The 15270-nt window shown below is 37.7% G+C and overlaps 1 long non-coding RNA gene across 4 annotated transcripts in view; it reads left to right on the forward strand.

Annotated features, from left to right (window-relative positions):
• Window positions 1-15270, forward strand: part of LOC123573605 (uncharacterized) — a 253758-nt gene that overhangs the window by 140338 nt on the left and 98150 nt on the right. The window contains exons 5-6 of one of the 4 annotated variants that reach the window (XR_010586926.2): window positions 824-3773; window positions 11319-11355. The exons of the other annotated variants lie outside the window; for them this stretch is intronic. This is a non-coding gene — a long non-coding RNA (uncharacterized lncRNA). The remainder of the gene's footprint in view (window positions 1-823; window positions 3774-11318; window positions 11356-15270) is intronic. 4 annotated transcript variants of the gene reach the window in all.

The raw sequence follows: 15270 nt of genomic DNA on the forward strand, positions 1-15270 counted from the left end.
GAGACCTTCACAGCAGCCCCTCCCATTCACAGGCCTGGAGGCATAGGAGGAAAGAATGGTTTCATGGGCTGGGCCCAGGCCCCTGCTCCCCTGTGCAATCTCGGGACACTGATCTCTGCATCCCAGACATGTCAGCTCCAGCTGTGGCTAAAAGGGCCCCAGAAATGTCTCAGGCTGCTGCTTCAGATGGTGTAAGCCATAAACATTAGTGGCTTCCATGTGGTATTAAGCCTGTGTGTGCCCAGTGGGCAAGAGCTGAGGCTTTGGAACCTCTGCCTAAATTTCAGAGGATATGTGGAAATGCCTGGATATCCAGACAGAAGTCTGCTACAGGGGCAGAATGCTCATAGAGAACCTCTACTAAGGCAGCATGGAGGGGAAGTGTGGCATTGGAACCCCCACACAGAGTCTCCAGTGGGGCACTGCTTAGTGGAGCTGTGAGCAGAAGGCCACTGTCCTCCAGACCCCAGAATGGTAGATCCTCTGATGGCTTGCATAGTGCACCTGGAAAAGCCACAGGCACTCACTACCAGTTGTGAAAGCAGCTGCAGGGGCTGTGCTCTGCAGAGCCACAGGGGTGTAGTTGTCCAGGGTTTTGGAAGCCCACCCCTTGCATCAGTGTGGCCTGGATGTGAACATGAAGTCAAAGGAAATTATTTTGGACCTTTAAGATTTAATGACTGCCCTGCTGGGTTTTGGACTTGCATGGGGCCTGAAGCCCCTTTGTTTTGGCTAATTTTTCCCTTTTGGGACAGTAGTATTTAGCCAATGCCTGTACTCTCATTGTATCTTGGAAGTAACTAACTTGTTTTTTATTTTACAGGTTCATATGGAGAAGGGACTTGCCTTGTCTCAGATGAGACTTTGGATTGTGAACTTTTGAGTTAATGCTGGAATGAGTTAAGACTTAGGGGGTCACTGAGAAAGGTTGATTGTATTTTGCCATGTGAGAAGGACATGAGATTTTATAGGGGCCAGGGGCAGAATGATATGGTTTGAATCTGTGTGACTCCCCAAATCTCATGTCAAATTCTAATCCTCAGTGTTGGAGGAGGGGGCTGGTGGGAGGTTACTGGATCATGGGGGTGGACTTCCCCCTTGCTGTTCTTGTCATAGTGAGTTCTCATGAAATCTGGTTGTTTAAAAGTGTGTGGCACCTCCCCCGCCCTCTTTCTCCTGTTTCAGCCATGTAAGAGATGCCTCCTTCCTCTTCTGCCACGATCGTAACTTTCCTGAGGCCTCCCCAGCCACGTTTCCTGTACAGCCTGTGGAACCATGAGCCAATTAAACCTCTTTTCTTTATAAAATGCCCAGTTTCAGGTATTTCTTGATGGCAATGTGAGAATTGACTAATATAAGGACTTATATTTTACTTTCTACTCTTTTGCACCTTTTGGATTTTATACACTGTACACGTATAAGTTATTTAAAAATTAAGTTTACTAAAATTTGCTCCCAGTTTTATGAGATGCAGTAAGATGCACAGACATGAATGTGTTAGATGGGTCATATTTGTGTAATTAATTCCTGTTCTGCCTTTAGACTTCTCTGAATATTGCCTCACGTTGTTAGTGAAAATCCCCAGTTCTTGTCAATTTGGGAGAAAGATTTCAGGCAAGAGATGATTTAAGGATAACAGAAAACTTTATTGAAAGGAAATAGGGAGAAAAGAGCTTGTTGTGGGACGAAATAAGTATTCTCCCAGACAAGAGTGGGCTGATCCTGCAGGAAAACAGCTTCGAGGGTCCTGCTCTGTGAGTTTTAACACGTAGGGCTCCCTCTCAAGTTCCCACTTCTGTCTTAAGTAAGTCTCCGCTTTTTCCTTTGTCTACTTTTCCTTCTTCTGCTTTAAGTCTCCACTTTTTTTTCCCACCCATGCTGATGGGATTCTTCATTATGTTGGTTAATACCCATGCACAAGTTGGTTGGTGATCAATATAAATCTTGCTTAATGGCATTCCTGCTCATTACTGTCACTCCAGGAAGGTTGTATAGCAGTCAAATGTCTATCTGTTGCACCTGAATATTTCTTAGGAATGTCCTCCTTTGCTCTCATCTGTACTTGTGGCAGCAGTGTACCTCTTAGGAATGTCCCCTTTTGCCCTCTTTCTGTCCTTATCAGCATGTACCTAGTGACATTCTGACATTTTTACTGCAGAGTGAATGATTACTGGGGCATCTTAAAAGGAATTCTAGAGCATTTATTTCTGCCTAGGTACTTCATCTCCTTCTTGCCCACCCCCTCCAGCATTAGAGATGCTATTGCTATGAAAATTTTGGGTGGTCCTTTGGGTCTGAGACTTCCCAGACTTTTCTTTTCTCAAGTGGTCCCCCTCCTGCTCATGTCTGGCTATCTGCATACTCTAACAACATCAGGCTATCTCATATCTATTTCTTACCACCTCTCCAGTTTCTCTTCTTTATCCTGATGCACAATTTAATCTGTTTTTGGCTCTCATTCTTCTCCATATTTTAGTCAGCTATTGATCAGTTTGCTTTCTTCTGGATTAAACCAGGTAATTATAAGCAAGTATAGACTGCTCTCTCTTCCCTTTTCCTTTCCTGGCTACCTTCTACTTCCTGCTTCACCCTAATATAATCTATAGTACCACAATTTTATCTTACTTTTGTAGGGTAAGATTTTTTTTTTTACCTACTTTTGTAGGTATTTTACTTTTATCTTACTTTTGTACTCTTTCTTATCCTAGAAAGGCTGTATTTCAGATACTTTCTTACTCTCTTTGAACCATTAACTTAGATTTCCTAATTTCTTACCTATATGTCTTGAATCTTGTACTTATTTTTGCTAATATATATTTTTAAGTAGGTAGTCATACAATATACTCTCTGTAAAGTGGATTTTATTTCAAAACTTGTAAGTATTAAAACACAAAATAAAATAACCCATGTATTAAATCAATATTTATTAACAAAATGATAGTGAGTTAAGATACAGTACCTATGAGAATAAAACACACAAAAATGCTTATTTTCAGTTATAAAGATAACTTTTTAAAACTTGAATAGATTTAGAGGTACGAGTGGCTTTTAGTTTCATGGATGGATTTGATAGCAGTGAAGTCTAGGCTTTTAGTGTACCCATCACCTGAATAGTGTACATTGTATCCAAATACGCAATTCAATTATAAAGATAATTTAAACAAAATATTTCAAGCAACATACCAAAGATAATTAAACAAATATTTAAAGAATGACTCTAATCATTCTTTTTAATAAAGTTATTATTTTTTATTACGATGTGATTTATATTTGTTGTGAACAAATCCTATCATTACAAAGCATATAAAAGTTAGTCCACTTGTTATCTCAATCTCTACAGGTCACTTTACACTTTTTTTCCTACAGATGTGTTAAAATGTATGTTAGAAGATGCTTCCTGCTGTAATTGAATATATGACTAATGGTGACTTAATGATTTAAAACCTTTTATTATTTCACATAATCAAGAAGCCTGAAGATCATCGATCCCAGGGTTGGTGGGATGCTGAGAGCTGTAGGACCCAGCTCCCTTCCCCCTGCTACTCTTTAGCTGTTGGCTGTTTTCCCAGAAAGTTTCTTGTCTTGTGGTTATAAGATGGCTGCCACTTCCCCACGTGCCACATCCTCATACAAGGGTTTTGCAGGCAGTAGGAAATGACTGCATAAAGAAAAGATACTTCCTTTCATCAAGGAGAAAAATGATTCCACAATCTTCTCTACCCCTCCATCAGACCTGACTCCTTTGGCAAATTTGTGCCAAGAAGGCTGAGAAAGTGAGTATGTGGCATATTGGAATGATGATGGAAATGACATGAATATAGTTGGCCAATTATGATTTTTTTCAGAGTTCTAGAGAAATTGTTTCTGCAAAATAATTGTGATTCTTTTTTATTATAAAACGAGGAGAAGGGATATTGAGTAGGCTGCTAGTAGCAACGGCCTACACACATTGTATCAGTGCATGTGTATAAAGACTTAGGTTTGCCTTTAAGTAATTCAGACCCACAATAGCACTCGTTTAAACAGAAAGATTGGCCTCTCCCCTGCAAAAGTTCAGAGCAGATAGGACAAAGAATCAGTTTCCTTCTAGATTTCCCCTTTGCCACCTAGAGAATGGGCTTTTTCTCCTTAATTCGAAACGGTGATCAGCACATGTAAATTCCAAGTGGTGGGATGAGAAAGGGACAAGGTCAAAAAGGGTCAAAAGGGCCCGCACTGGCTGTCATTTAAGTAAGGTTCCTTGAAGCTACTCTGAAACATTCTGCTTCTATTCCATTGTCTGATACTTAGTCATGTGGCCATGCCCAGCTGTGAGGGAGCTTGAGAAATGCTCCTTTTATGAACAATAGCTATGTGTTTAGGTAAAAATTAGTGCCTGTGAGAACAGGAGCCCTAAAGAATGAAAGTAAAATGGATTCCAGAGGATTGTTAGTAGTCTCTGCCATTTATGGGCATAAAGGATATTCAATGTTGCCATTATTGTAAAAAGAGCATCATTCTGAAAGTATTTATTTGTATCTTCTTTTTATTTAAAGGAATATTTTTAGGTTAAGGCATGTGCAAGTTGTGGGGAGCCACACCTTTCAGTTGTTTGATTTATCCCTACATTTTTTCCAATCTAGTATTTTTATCAGGACTAAAGCAAACATTACTGAATGACACTGAATTTTCCTATTGTAGACATTTTGAAGAACATTTTTGGTAGATGTCTTTTTGGGCATGACTTGAAATCTTCAACATTTCCAAAAAGATATGAAGAACTGAAAGATTTCTCAAGGGTCTTAGTCAACACTATTCAGGTCTTTTATTCTATGTGTAAGATATTAAGCTGTGTAAGAAATCCTGTCACCACAGGGTAAACCATTAAATAGATGGTTCGTTTTCTTTTCTGAACTTTTCTTTCTGTATTTTTTCTGAATGTTTACCAGATACTAGATACTAGGATTTTATTGAACAGATTTGCGTGTGAAAAGAAAAGCCATAGTAATCTCTTTTATGTGTACTTTTTGAAATTGCTTCTGCACAGATTAAATCTTATATCCAAGCTTAGAAGTAAAAAGCAAGCTAGTCATATAATTGTTCTTCATCTGGCCTGGTTATAGCCTGCTGCAGGAATCTCATTCAAATATGGACACTTCAATATTTCTAGCACAAAATAAAAATGTATCCTTTTTGTTCACCTAAATAATACCATGTAAGTGTATCTTTATTAGTTCTGGCTTTGTGAAATGAAGTTTCAAAATCTACTAAGTATTCTCTAATTCAAATAATTGCTCTAGTAGAAGGAAAGAAGACAACTGTTTTCTTACTCAAAGATCGTATAATCTGTTTTCAGTCTCTCTTTCATTGCTGCATTGGTGGAATGCTTGCGTTTAAGAGATAAAGGAATCCAATTTTATAACTTCTGTCTTCCAGTCATTCCTCACAGTGGTGCTGGTGACCAGCTGTCTGAGAATCTACTATTAAGGGTTGCATCCGCATGCCACATGATGTCTTCTTGCTAATACCGTGTAGCTCTACAATATTCTTTATGAAGTCTCTTAATCACTCCATTATTCCATGTTGCTAAGCAGTCAAGCACCTGCTAGCTACTGAAAGGAGAATTTGCTTCACATATTTTGTACCACATTTAAGTAGGCTTAGATTTTTGTAATGTCACAGATGGTGTAGCATAAATAAGAAGGTTACAGGGACTGTGGTAATATTTGGTCTCTGCTTACAACTGAGATTTTTGGAGCTCTTCTGTGTGGCATTGTTTGATTTTGTTTGTTATTTTTTATTGAAGTTATTCTTCTATATTAGAATATTAATCATTTATATTTTATTATATACAGAACATTGTTCTGGGTGCTGTGAGAGATATAATACAATAAGATAGGATTTTTGCCCATTTATCCGTGCAAACTCTTAAAGTAATTGTGTGGGGATATAGTAAACATTTCCCCTTTTTGCCTCACCCTAACCCCAATATTTGAAGCTTCTAGTAACTCAGGAGATTGCACCTACCTCTCACTAGAGAACCTCCCTTCTAAGCCTTCCTTGCATCTGTATAGGCATGACCCTTGACTTAGCTCTGAAAAGCAGATGAAGCAGATATACATCCTCAGATAAAGGAGGAACCATTCGAAATGCATTCTGGTGAAGCAAGGTGGTGGCCACTTCTGCATCCACTTTCCAGAAGCAACAGGCAACAGTAGTAAGGTGTGTAGCAGGAGCACCCAGTGGCTGGCATTGCAGCATTCCTGGAGGTTTTAAGGTGTCTGTATCCACAGGTGGTAGTCATGTTGTTTTCATGAGACCAGTTTTGTGATACAAAGTTGGGCATTTCCCTGGTGGAGAAGTCTCTATGACTAATTGCTGGGCTTATCTGGAGATTCTATGAGTTACTTAAAGTTAATAGAATGAGAATTTTTACTGCTTGTAACTAAGCATACTGATTGATACAAGAAGCTAAAAGCTATTATACCATTAACAAGTAACAAGGAAATGTAAAATAAAAATTTGGGGTTAGATATATTAATGTGATCTGATGGAGATAGATAAGGGCTCAAAAGATAGGAAAGAGTCACACAAGATGTAGATGTGGAGCTCTGTAGCCTTAATTGATTCAACAAATACTATGAGCTGCTAATGGACACCAGAAATGGTATTACATGCTTAAGATAAAAAAAAATGAGCAAGAATGACACAGTCCTGCTTTCATGAAGCTTACAGTACAATGGGGAAGAAATGAACCAAGTTATTATAACAGTCCTGTCAATCACTCTGTTGGGAGAAGTAAGAGGATACAATGTAAACTTTTATCAGGGGTCCCTGTATCTAGAATAGTCAGGTGAGGCTTCCTTCCCAGAGTTACTTTAAGAAAAACTGACTATGCATGGATCATGCCTGTAATCCCAGCACTTTGGGAGACTGAGGCAGGAGGATCAGTTGGACCCCGCAGTTTAAGACCAGCTTGGGCAACATAGTGAGATCCTGTCTGTTAAAAAAAAAAAAGAAAGAAAGAAAAAGGAAAAGAAACATGAACAATGTGTAAATTAAAGGGAATTGAAGGAATGCGGTCACAGAATGTCTGAGGAAAGGCATCAGCATTTGAAAAAGACTTTGCAGTGAGAAAGAAAATGGCACATTTGAAAACTGAAAAATTTTCTATGTGGTTAAAATATAGAATGTGGAAATGGGGAGTGTCTAGGATGATCTGGAGAAGAGAACCAAATATATTTTCTTCTGTATTTAGTTGGTGATTAGTGAGAGTTTACTGAGTTAGTGTTTATGAAAGATAATGCCAATCCTGCAAATAATATGCAACGTTATGGTGATAGTATTATGATTTGTAAATAAAGATTGCTTTGCTGGTCCTTAAATGCACTTTATTAAGTCTTAATATCCTGCATAATCTTGAAATACAACTTGGCATGGGTTTACGCATGGGTAAAGAGTTGATATGATAATCTGAAGAAGACAAATCATTCTAAACAACTTTAATTGAGTCAAACTAGTACAGTGCTTGGCAATTATAGGATTTTTAATTCATGCTTTTAGAATTGATGGGAGGCTGTAACAAAATTCGGGAAATGTTGGTTTTCTTACTTTGTAATGGTTGAGTATCTCTACTTCATTGTGTGATAGTATACTGAATAGGAATAGGAATAGTAGCAATATTCAAATGGATAAAGAGAGATAGACATATTTAAGGTATATCTAGGATATTTGGTCATTGACTAAAAGGATAAGTGAAATGAAGGAAGCAATGCAGTCAAAATGTTGATCCTTATTTGAAGGTCACAGACTTGTGGTTCCTAAGTGGTCTTTCTGTCTACCTGTGATTATTTAGTTAATATTAAATAAATCATGTAAAATTTATATTTATCCATCTTGTCATCTAATTTTGAAGGTGCAAATACCTTTAAAAAACATAATAGTAATGTCCCTAAATCTACTCCTCTTCTCCTTTGACTAGCAAGACTTTAGGTGGAAGATCCAGGATGTATCTATTTCACTCTAGTGGCTGAGGCAAAATTTGACATTTGCTTTAGATAATAATGAATCTGAATGACACTTAGGCATATATTCGAAGAGTTGTATATAATTTATTACATATAATTAATTATATAATTATAACAATAATAATTATTATGCAATAATTATAATTATGTGTTAAGTAAAATTATGCATATAATTATAACAAATAATAATTTTCCTTGACATAGCAAGTTGTATTTATTTTCAAACACATTTTCATTATTTTATTTTCTATTCACCAAAGCTCTGTGAAAGGCAAAATTATCCCTATTGTACATATGAGCACATACTAGCTTATAAAAATTTAATAGCTGTAAGTTTATCCAGACTGCAGGTAGCAGAACATGAACAGAAGCTTGGATTTTGAGCTCCTTGTTCAGAGATGTGAAAAGAGGTAAGCATTTTTTTTTTTTTTGAACACTGGGTGATTGTTTTCCAAAGGTCCAGGATGCATACTGCATTAAATGAAGACTTGAAGATTTATTAAAAATAGGAGATATATGAACTTCTAATTAGATAACCAATCACTTAATTATAATTTGGAGTGATGTGATTATGGTGCTTTTCCTTAATAAAAACACAAGCTATATTTATTCAATCAAAGTGAAATAGAGAGTTGATCAATTGTTTTTCAAACGTCACTCAGTAAAGAGCCATTAAATTCATCTAGTCATTATTTCATGTCTTATTCATTTGTGGTTTTTTTTTGTGTTTGTTTTATATTTTGGACTGCATTACTCCTTCAAGCTGGAATTAGTCCCTGTGCTCGAAAGTAAAGACATTATTTTCTCCTATTTGCACATTTTCCCCAAAATCTTGTGCAACCTCCAGTTAATTGCACTCAAAATTATTGATGCTTAGGAGCTCAAAAATGCCATTGCATTAAAAAAAGCCTTTCAAAACCCAGCTTGGCTTTAGAAGCTAACTTGCTGAAAAATGCCTATAGCAATGAAATATCATTATTCAGCTCTGTGAGGTGCTAGCTGGAAAGTTACAATGTCATTGTTTAAAGGGCTATATTTGTTTATCGATGGACAGTTACAAGTGACTCTGGGGGCTGAAGTTTTGTAAAATTATACACTTATGTAGGTCTCCTGTTGGCCCAGTTATATATCTACAAATAGGTTTTCTTGGCTTGAGGGCCACATAACTGACGATAAAATTGTGCCTGTTAAACAGGATATATAATTACCAATGACCATAGTCGGATTTGGTCAGGTTTTAATCGGTTTGCAGAATACATTAGTGGTGCTTGAAAATCTTATGAAATACAATTCCTTACACAAAGCCAATTAATTTATATTTTCTAAAGAACTAAATTAAATTAGAGTTTATCAAACATAGAATTTAAATATTATATATTAAAAACACAACCACACACACATACACGAACATACAGTGTACATCTGTGTATGTTTATTGTAAAGTTTCCAAATGATCTCTAAGGAGCCAAAGCCCTTCTGCATGTTACCAAGCTAAGAACCCTAACTTGACGGTATTCTATTAGTAAGTTTGAAAATGGCAGTGGAGGGCTGAAGGAGGTGGAAAGAAAATTGAAGTGCCAGACTTGGGCGTTAGTAGGGATAATTTGCTGTATTATTTCTTAATTGGATTAGAATGTTGAAGGCTTTGAGAGAGAATTTATTTAGAAGACAGTCTTATTTTCCTGGATAGGAAAGTTTAGAAACAGTGTTTGTTACCACTATGTTAATAGAAGTGTCATAGTAAGTACTATAGGATTTTTGCATCACTGAGATTCAAGGAAAAATTCCATAACTAGTGAATCAGAAGTCTTGGCTTTTACTGAAAAACGAGGAAAAAGATTGCCATCTAATTGGTTGTGTGGACTTATGTGGACATTATCTTGAAAGGCCATGATAGGAAACCTGAACTGCATGGTCAGACCTCAGAACTGTTTTGATCCCAAACTAATTTCCTCAAGTGAATAGTAAGAAATTGCTTTCTTATAACAATTTCAAAAGGAATGAAATAGGAGAAAGAAGTGGGTCATCAAATAAATGGCAAATGGTCTTATTAAAAAAAAAGACCCACACACAAGACATTAGTCTCTCCAAACATGGTAAGAGAGGTTTGGGGAGGGGATAAGAAAGAGAAACACTTTAGTGATCCTCATTTTTGTCTTTCAATATTTATTTTTACATTGCTCCTGAAAAAGATGAATATCCACATCCATTTTTAAACGGAATAAATTGCTATATGGTGGAGGATGAGCTATTTTACAAAACATTGTAGAATAACCACCAAATGAAAACATAATTCAGTTTGGAGTCTTTTGTTTATTCATGAGGCATTTTTTCCTGATAAGCTTTGTTGCTTCACTCTAGAGGCTCTGATAAGATGCATCATCCAACCTAGGCTTAAAAAAAGGCCTCAACTGAATATCTGATGAACAACATGAGATAACTCAAATAAGTTATAATGCCAGCATTCATTTACAATTGGTAGCCTTCATTACCATTTAGAGCATTTGTTGAGAAGATGAAGCTGTTATCCTTTGAGAGCAAATTGTCTGAGTATAAAGTGCCCTCTGAATATTCTGTAGGACATCCTGTTTCCTATTTCCTCACTTCATGTCCTGCAATGGTGACAGCTGTACCTACATTTAGTACCCAGGATTTTGACTTTTGTATCCAGCCTCTTCAATCATCTCTTAATTGCTGCTGTGCTTGAGTACTCTGCCAAAATACAGGAGGGCAGCGTTAGGCTGGGAGAGGACAGTTCCCCATGGATTCTGCTCAGCTTGCCCAGGCTCATGAACTCTCAGGGTTGTTGCTTTTGCAGCTGCTTTCCCAGTGAGGTTCCATTTAAAGCAGTTTTGAAAATATTGAGAGACACCAGAGTAACAATGAGATTTTCTTCCCTTTTTTTTTTTTTACTTTAAGTTTTGGGATACAAGTGCAGAACTTGTAGATTTGTTATATACACCCTGTGCCATGGTGGTTTGCTGCACCTTTCAACCCACCATCTAGGTTTTAAGCCCCACATGCATTAGCTATTTGTCCTAATGCTCATAAAAATGATGTTTTCTGAAAACAGATACTACTAGTCTGTGTGGGATACTATTTCAGCATCTTATTAAAAGCAAAAGTTGTGTAAGTCCCATTGCTTTTAATAGGTGGCACTTTTCTACTAAATCTGGGAGTATTGTAATCCAAAACTAAAAATTAACAGATTAGAATATTCTAAATATAGAAGATAAATATTTAAGATACTAGATGTGGAAGGTATTACTGATCTTACTCTGAATGCATTTCTTATTTCTGTTCTATACCCAGGTGCTGTCATCTCTCACCTGGTTTCTCTAATTCTTGTGTAAGTATTTTAGTGTGTGAATACTTGTTCAAATGAATGATTCTGCAAGAGGATGTGCACTGGAAGGTTCTATTTCATGATCTTGACATTGTCACTGGAGCACCCTCCTGGATGCATTTCTGTAGTCTTCAAAAGACCTTGGTAAGGAATGCCGGTTAAAATGTTAATAAAGTCTCTGAGCAAAGTTGCCTATACATAAAATCCAAGCTACTTGAGAGGTTGATGCTGGAGGATCCTTGGAGCACAGGAGTTTGAGATTTCAGTGAGCTATGATCATGCCACTGCACTCCAACCTGGGTCACAAAGCGAGACTTCATCTCTAAAAAATAAATATAAAATGTCAATGAAATAATGATTAAATAATCTCTAATATGTGAATTTGAATGATGAGAAGGAACCAAGATGATATCCACATGCCAATGGGCTTTAGTTGCTGAATATTTAACAAACGTGGGGTGTCTGGAAATTATTATTCTTGGTGGTGTTAGAAACTTGGTAGATGTGTGCAGCAAGTCAATATGTCAAAATGCCAGGTTGCAGCAGAGAAAGAGGTGTAATCGTGGGGCCACTGAACAAAGAGAAAAGAAGAAACCTCAAATTCATTTCTCAATGGAGTTTGCGACTAAGGCTTTTAAGAGTTTCTGAGTGGACCTAAATGTGGAGATCATTGATTGGCTGAAGAGTGCAGGGTGAAGTCATGGGGCAGGGAGATGAAAAAACTATAGTCTTATGCTGACTCAGGTCTATTGTGGGGGGTCTTTGAACTGGTTGGTGTCAGTTGTGCCACTGAAAGTCAGGATCTGCTTAAACAATTCTTAAACAAAGGTCTTATGATTCTAATATGGAGATCCTATCTATCTTAAACAAAAACCTTATGACTAATGTCAGAAATTTTATCTATAGGAACAATAGGGATGCAAATGGTCCGTATCTAGAGCTACATGACTTTCGGTTACATGGCAGTGAGTCAAAGTGCAGCCTGATTAATGCTTAAATATAACTCAATTTATGTCCACAATTCTTGTTAACCCTGGGAGGGTGGCTTCTTCACGACCTGCTACCAGAATGCTTATTCTGGTCTCAGGCTACAAGGAAGCAAAGGACTTAGGGAATTTGGCCTGCATATGCTCAAGGAGATGGCTCCTTTTTCAGATAGACTTAAACACTCTTGCTCTGAAGAAGAAAGCCTCTGCTTTTATTCAGACGAGATACCCAAGTGAGGGCCTCAGTGAACATCTGACAAAAGCTTCTGTTAGCACAATTCATCTGGCTGACCCTGGCTGATACTTCCAAATTTGACTTAAACATATTTCACTGAGTCTAAGACACCAGTGGTTCTAAGACAGATCATTATTTACTATGTAAGAGAAAAAATGATGACATAAAGGTAAGATTCTAGTGTCTGTTATTCAGGGTTCTACAGAGAAACAGAACCAATAGGAGATAGAGAGATAGAAAGACAGAAGGATGAGAGGGGATTTATTAGGATAATTGGCTCACATGATTAGGGAGACCCAGAATTCCCACGACATGCCATTTGCAAGCTGGAGACCCTGGGACGCTGGTTGCATGGCTCATTCCAAGTCCAAAGGCCTTAGAACTAGGGGAGCTGATGGTGTATTTGATAATCAGAGACTGAAGGTGTGACCACTCCAGGGGGCAGCTGGTATAAGTTCTTGATTCCAAAGGCTGGAGAGCCTGGAGTGCTGATGTCCAAGAGAAAGAGAAGAAGAGCATTCCAGCTGCAGGGGAGGAGGGGAGAGAGAGAGAGACAGAGAGAAAGAATTGCCTTTTCTCTGCCCTTTCTATTCTATTCGGGCCTCTAGTCAATTGGATGATGCTTGCCCACATCCATTCGTCTGGGGGCCCAGATAGAATAGAAGGGCAGATCTTTCCCACTCAGTCCACATACTCACACACCAATCTCCTCTGCCAACACCCTCCAAGACATACCCAGAAATAATGTTTTACCAGCTCTCTAGGTATTCCTTAATCCAGACAAGTTGACACCTGAAATTAATCATCACAGACTCTAAGATGCATCTCTAAAGTGTCTTAAGGGTCTGTGATGTGCGTATTAAGATGCACAGATTCTAAGATGCAGAGAAAACATGCATCTTAAAATAGAATAAATAATCTTCTCTCCACCTGAATCCAAGTCTTTCCTAGTTGGGGATGCCTAAACTTCAAAAACTTAAGCCATCAGCTTATTCATTGTCTTGTGCTTTACACAGGGGTTTTATCTTTCTCTTTCCACTTTGCCCCAGCCCTCCGTCATATACTGTAGAAATTGCATAAAATCACGAGCTGTTACATTATGGGGGAGCCCCAGCTTTCTGTGTATCTGTGTATCATACTATCTGGCCTTGATAGTATGTGGATGTATGGGTGCAGATTATGACAATCTTTTTTTCTCCCTTGGATATTTTTGTCTGATAATAAAAATTGTTATGTTGGTAAGATGTAGTTAATCTTGGCAATTCTTCCCTCAGTGCCTCTTTAAGAGTTCTGTCTGGGAGAGAGTACCTACTTCTCTAGGTTTCCTGATTCAGTCTATGCTGAATGCTGAGTTGCAATCCTCCCGGGTGACATCTTCTGCTTCTGAACAGTTAATAGAAAACTCCCTTCTTCCCTCCAGCCAATATCATTCATAACAATTGTGTTTTGAGCCCCTTCAATGTTTCAGGCACTATTATAGGCTCTATTGAATATAACATATTCGATAGCATTACTGATAGGAATGACAAGAGCCAACTGTATTTGAGCAAAGATATGAAGAATGTGAAGCAGTGGGCTATGTGGCTATCTAAAGGAAGAAAGTCCCTGGGAGGGAGTAGCAAAGGAACAGTTTCGTTGTGCATAGTAGAATGTGCATAGTGTGTTTAAGAAACAAGGCAACAAGGAATACGCCAGTGTGGCTGAAGTAGAATAGGACAGTAGTGGGAGAGATGAGCAGAGAGATGTTGAGGAGAGGGCAGACAAATGTAAAAGACTTTGATTTTTACTCTGAATGAGATGGGAAGGCACTGAAGGATTTTATACAAAGGATTTTATACTCTGACTTTATTTTAAATGCATATGTTAAGTCTATGTGAAGGGAGAACTTTAGCATGGAAGAGTGGAAACAATGAGACCAGACAGAAGGCTAGTATAATAATCAAAGATGCTAGCACCTGCAAGGGTTCCAGTTGAGGACTAAACTCTGATTTTTTTTATCTTGCCCAAATTCTTATCTAAGAAGGGATCTGGGGAGTCATGTCCTACAAATCATAAATTCTCATCAGATGCATTTTATTTAATCCTATATATCATGATTTACTTTCCAAACTGACTCTGGCATAACGTTACGAGACAAAGAAGAAAATCCAAATATTTTACACCAAAACATGTTTCTTTGCCGTATTTTGAAATGATCCTGTAAAGCTATTCTTTGTGGGGGAAAATTTGCATCTGTGAAGAATCTCTATTAACATAGCTAGATCTTTTTCTTCCAGACCCTCCCAATCCTAAACAGATTAACTAAGATCTGAATAGGAAACATTTGTCACCTATAGCCTGTAAGGGCAGTCACTCTAAGACTTCAAAAGAATTTTGATCTCTACAATCTTTATCTTAACCTGAACATTCCATTGTTTCTATCTATCCCAGGTCTTTAGACAAACTCAGCCAATTGTCAACCACAAAATGTTTAAATTCACCTATAGCGTAGAAGCCCCCACTTTGAGTTGTTCCACCTTTCTGGACCAAACCAATGTGTTTCTTAAATGTATTTGATTGATGTCTCATGTCTCTCAAAATGTATAAAACCAAATTGTGTCTCGACCACCTTGGGCACACATTCTGAGGACTTCCTGAGGGCTGTGTCATAGGCCATGGTCACTCATATTTGGCTTAGAATAAATCTCCTCAAATATT

This window comes from Macaca fascicularis, chromosome 5 (genome assembly GCF_037993035.2).
Source record: "Macaca fascicularis isolate 582-1 chromosome 5, T2T-MFA8v1.1".
Taxonomy (NCBI): Eukaryota; Metazoa; Chordata; class Mammalia; order Primates; family Cercopithecidae; genus Macaca; species Macaca fascicularis.